The sequence below is a fragment of the Amphiura filiformis genome, chromosome 4 (genome assembly GCF_039555335.1).
Source record: "Amphiura filiformis chromosome 4, Afil_fr2py, whole genome shotgun sequence".
NCBI classification, from domain to species: Eukaryota; Metazoa; Echinodermata; class Ophiuroidea; order Amphilepidida; family Amphiuridae; genus Amphiura; species Amphiura filiformis.
In genome coordinates this window covers 13,709,812-13,715,811 of record NC_092631.1, presented here as the reverse complement: position 1 = coordinate 13,715,811, position 6,000 = coordinate 13,709,812, and positions in this window count along the sequence as shown.

Below are 6,000 nucleotides of genomic sequence, written 5' to 3'. Positions count from 1 at the left end.
TACCTTGGATTTAATATGCGACATGATCTGGTCCATGGGGGCCGAAGGAGGCATTTGTAAAAATTGAGTTACTGTAATTGTTACATACATTAGGCTATCATTTACTGAAAACACCACAGGTCCCCCAAGGCCCCCCCCCCTGGACATGCCACTGAAGTGGGTAAATGCAATAGCTGCCTTGTGCATTGCACTTACCCACTTCTGACACTGAGTAGTCGCAATATGCATTTTAGCCTTACATTTTGTATCATAATAACATCACAATATGAATAATGTTGTTTGGTACAGGTATCATACACAATCAAAATGCCAAGAACAGATATTGCCCAACACTACATCCTTTATTCCCAGGGTGAAAGCTAGTCTACAGGCTGTATCACAACAATCGGTAGCCATCTGTTTCCAGTGATCACAGACAACACTGCCTAATCCAACACAAGATCCAGTTATTTTTGTTAGATTAAGGTTGGTCTGAACCCTGGAATTATGGAAACTTTCGGGCCTCATAACTTTAAATTGTTGGTCTAAAGTATATAAAAGTATACATATTTAGAATGGCAAAGACTTGATAAGTTATGAATAGAAATTGAGATTTTGGCCCAAATTTCAAAATATTTTTGGTGAAATTGGTCAAAATTTAAAAAAAATGAAAAAACGGGTCCTAGATATTTTGATCTAGTTTTTAAAAATTAATTTAAAAAAAATTTTGGCCCAAGAATTTTTTGTTAGGATGCACGAAAAAGAAGTGGGCCAAAAACCGTTATTTTTGGGATTTGGGCCAAAAATGGCATTTTGGCCCAAATTTGACCTCACAGATGAACTTTTCAAGTCTTTGCCATTCTAAATATGTATACTTTTATATACTTTAGACCAACAATTTAGAAGTTATGAGGCCCAAAAGTTTCCATAATTCCAGGGTTCAGACCAACCTTAACCCTATTCTATTACCCCCTATCAATTTGCCATATGGCACGAAATGGCTCAATATGCATGTAAAAAAAATATTTACACAAAGTAAGTCTTATCTTTGGAACAGTTTTGATAATTTATCACTTCTCTATCCACAAAACACCTTTTTTCCTGATATAACTACCATTAACACATCATAAAATGGTTTAAAATGTTGGAAACCTGCATATTTTAACCATTATTAGGCCAAATTTTGCCCTAAAATTAGCCCAAATATGTCCATAAACTTTTAAAATATAGTCCAAAGTAATTTGGATTTCTTTTTATTATATGTAGAAACACGGCAGTGTATTTAAAACTGCATAAAAATGCCACATTGATGTACTCATACACTTCAAAAATGTAAATCAAAATAATTTTTTCATCATATTTGGCTATGAGCTCATTAATTATTCATGAGCTAATTTGCATAAAATTTACATAATTAAATATTAATCTTGTTTTTCTCAAAGTTTAAAGTCCAAGCTTGTCAATGGTATGCCACTTATTGGTTGTTACCCAACCAATAACACTGCAACGCAGTAGTTAATATGATACCTCCACACCACTCAAATATACCACTTTTGTTGGGGTAATAGAATAGGGTTAAAGGAGTATTTTGTGATCCTAGCATCCTCTTTTTATGACATTTTTCAGTAGACATCAACAAAAAAAGCTGATTCCCAAAATTTCAGTTGATTCCGATTTTGCGAGTTATGCATGATTTATAATGTGTATTACACTGTTCCATATGCCACTGTGTTGTAATTTTGTTCTGGAGTACCAGAACGTAATTAAAATTTGACAATATTTTTGCTAAACAAATTAATCTGCAAGAATTTTTGTGTACATAAACGTAAAATCTTAACTTTTCTTGAGAAAAGTGAGGGATGAGGTCCCGGTATGAGGTTGTGGATCACAAAATTCCCCTTTAATGCAATAAAAGGTTACAAACTATAAATTCTGGCCATTTTAAGAGGATCTTTTATTGCATTTGGAATGAAGCAGGCTTGTTCAATAAACACTAAAACCAATGTGTACCAATCTTTTTGATACAGCCTGTACTACACTGTATTACATACAGGGAAACGTAAAAAGGAAAGCAACGGTATGAAAGCACGCTTGTTTCTTTGTATGATACATGTATGATACATTGTTACAAAAAATGTCTATCTATCTGTACAAAATACAGTGAAATGTCAGAGTACATATAGAAAGCAATAAAAATAATGCAGATTCTTGTACACTCTGAAAATTGTACATAATTATTTTTACAGTGTATACAACAGCTGACTAGGTTTTAGGTTATCAACAACTGGCAATGTAGAAGAGTAATCTATAGGATTCACAGGGTTCCCGCACCTTGAAGCCTTTAAAATTCAAGGACTTTTCAAGGTCCAAAAACATGATTTTCAAGGACTTACCACAACACAAAAATCATGATGTGGCTCTCCATGTGGCACATATTAACAAAAGTGACAGCTCCTCTCCACTCCCCAAATTTGGTAAAAATTACACTTTAGGTAAAATTCCAATTTCCAAGGACTTTCAAGGACGTTGTGCAAATTTCCAGGACTTTCAAGGCCTTGAAAAGGTGTTTTCAAATTCAAGGACTGTGGGAACCCTGGATTCATAGTCACCTGCATGCCTATACTTGAACAAACTCATTCACTGATCAAGTCTAATTACACAACTTGAAAATTTCTCAGAAAAAAAATCTTTGTACTTTTTGAAAAAGCAAGTGATTTTAAAGATTTTATGAACTTGGAAAAAAAGAGAGATGCTCATAACACATCCTTTTTATAAATGTTAATTTGGTCGTATAAAATGGATTGACAATAGTCTTGAAATGTTGAACAATGAAGCCACTCACAAACTCATCTACTTAGGGCCATTCCAGTGGAAATCCATACGCCCCCTATGGAAGGCATAACCTTAATCTCCCACACAGGGGGTGTGAATTTCAAATGAGGTTACCTGATAGTAACTCCATTTGAAATCTACACTCCTGTGTAGAAGATTAAGGTTATGCCTTCCATAGGGGGCGTATGGATTTCAACTGGAATAGCCCATACACACACCCCACACCATCTACCTATACACACCCCACACCATCTACCTATATACACCCCACACCATCTACCTATACACCCCCTCACACAGCTTCACACCAACACTCCTGCATGTAACCACTGGCAAGCGAGAATGTGAAAAACATTATGATAGAGATTATATTATCCAATCATGAACACACGTTTGAGTGGATAAAATTTAATTTTTACAATCCAAGTGTGGACTCACCCTTCTCCGGCAACTGCAGTCATTAACTGTAACACTTTCATATGGCATTTTACATCTAGAAAGACTATCTAGGAAATGGGGACATCCCTGGTTCCTGGGCATTCAAAGTTGTTAGATTTATCATGTGTGTGTTGGGGCGTGTTTACAAGCACATCTCCCCCACACTCACACCCAGTGGCATATCCAAGGGGGGCAAGGGGCAGTTGCTCCTTTGTGAGAATCCCCGATAGGATGCTGGCTGCACTGAAAATATCCTGGATATGCCACTGCACACACACCCCACCACATGGCAAATAGGTCCAAATAATGCCGACACATCCATCTCATGACACCACGCCTACACGACTCTTGTCTTTTTGGCAAACATCAATGCGCTCTTACTCATACCATACATCCATGCCCTCTCTGCTTCTCATTCTCTTCACATATTTGTCTTAATTCTCATCTTATGAAACACTTCCGACTGTCACCTGTGATGACACACGCAACTTCACACTTTTTGGACACACACATGCCATGCACACACACCCATGCCATCCTGTGCCGGCAATCGTTGACCATATCCCTCTTCATGAGGGTGCCGACTGCAGATGACAACTTTCAAATTTTCTTTAAAAGTTTTTGGTTTGTCTTTAGGCGACACAACCACGCTACGGATGGTGTTTGTTGGTTTCACATGAACCGTGACACCCGCCTTGCGAATCTTCCTGTTGGACTCAGTGACACAGCGTACATAGGGAGAGTGATGTGCCCCTTGGAGGCGGTCTGTCCGTTGTTTGGGTTTAGGCTCATGACGCTTGCTGGAAGGGGAACTCCATGCCCACTTGGTGTAACCGCAGATGGCAAGCGATTTCTTGACATGGTCCATTTCATGTTCCAGGCGTTCACTATCAGAGGATAGGGTTTTGGCGTGGTCAAAGTTCGTATAACCCCTAACTTGTGTTCTAGTGGCTGGTGACTCGCAAAGTTCAGATATTGGTCTGTGTGTGTGCTCTTCCTATACACACTGAAGGATAGGGAGCCGTCTGCGTTGCGCGAGATGAGGGTGTCTAACATGGCAATGGAGTTGTTGGATTCATGTTCAACGGTGAACTTGATAGAGTCATGAATGGAGTTCAGATGGTGAGTGAAACTGTCAACCTCGGATCGCTCAATGATCACCATGGTATCGTCGACATATCTCCCGAAATAGCGGGGTGGGGTGTGAAAGGATGTGATGGCTTTCTCCTCAAAGTTCTCCATAAATAGGTTGGCGATTATGGGACTCACCGGTGAACCCATCGCGGCTCCCTCTCGTTGAATGTAGTACTTGCCGTCGTAGATAAAATATGTGGTCTTGAGGCAAGTGCTAAGTAAATCAGTGACTTGTTGTGGGTTGAGGTCAGTCCTGGAATCCAAAGTGTCATCAGCTGTGAGCAGATCTTTCACGATAACCAAACTTTCTTCCACTGGCACACTGGTGAATAAGGCTGTGACATCGTATGACACAAGACATTCGCTAGGACTAAGTTTGAAGCCTAGTATTGGTTCGGAGGCTCTTGAGATAGCTATTGATATTTTGAGAAAGTATCTTAAAACTTCGGACATTTTAGCATGCTATCAAAACAAGGACATCTGAAACAATATTTAATCAACATTCACTCGGTCACAGGGCCGTAGCAAGCAGAGTGGCCGGGGATGCCATGGCCGCCCCACTTTTTGAGAAATTTGTTATGTTTTTCTTTATATCTTTATTTCAATTTGGGCATATATTTGTATTTTGGCCGCTCCACATTTATGATGGCCGCCCCACATTTTTCAATCTTGCTACGGCCCTGCTCGGTCAGACATCCGGGAACATTGTCCCCTTCGTCCCCTTTGCACAAGCGCGCGCATAGCAACCAGCTCGAGAAAGGGAACTGCTGATGCGCTGCACATAAGTACATGCGCACACTAGTTTGACAAGGCTATTGCCCCGTTGGGACGTCAGCCCGACCAAGAGAATACCGAGGACCAAATTGGCAGATTTGCCTACAAACCACGGGCAGTATTTTGACTTGCGTACGTATCTCTAAAATGCATTGGCATGCAATTGCGACCTACTACAGATGATGATCGTTTGCAGGTATATATAGTTTCACGGTTTAAATGTGAAAAGGGGTGTGTGTGTACTCATTTGCAGACAAACACCAACACCTCAAACCTGCTCACCACATAATACACTTCCATTCTTAAAAGAAAACATATATTCATATAATCATACATACACTCTTTTCACACAACATATACATTGCACACGAACATAACAGAAACACACCCCACACAAACACATAATGACTTTTATAAGATATGTACCTATTTACATGATTATTTTACTTTACCTAAAAAGCACCCTTTTTTCTAAAAACGTCGACGCCGCCACAAGGCCAAAAATCAACCCTTTTTCGACATTTTTGGGGACGAGCATGCGTACCACTTTGGTATCTGAGTGACCCCGGGAATGTAGCAGCTAACATTGTTATTAGATTTAGAAATAAAAAGTTATTATTTAGAGCAAAATTGAAGCATTAAGCTATAATTTATTCTATTTTTTTTCTGTTATGCCTATATGAATATAGGCATTAGTATTAAGTTCATTGTAAAATAGCACAGCAATGCACAGTTTCGGATACATGAAAGTACTACAGAGAAATCACTGAAAAATAAGAATGATACAAAATACAGAATGTAATTCTGTTACTTCAATTCACAGTCAATTGTAAGCATACAACA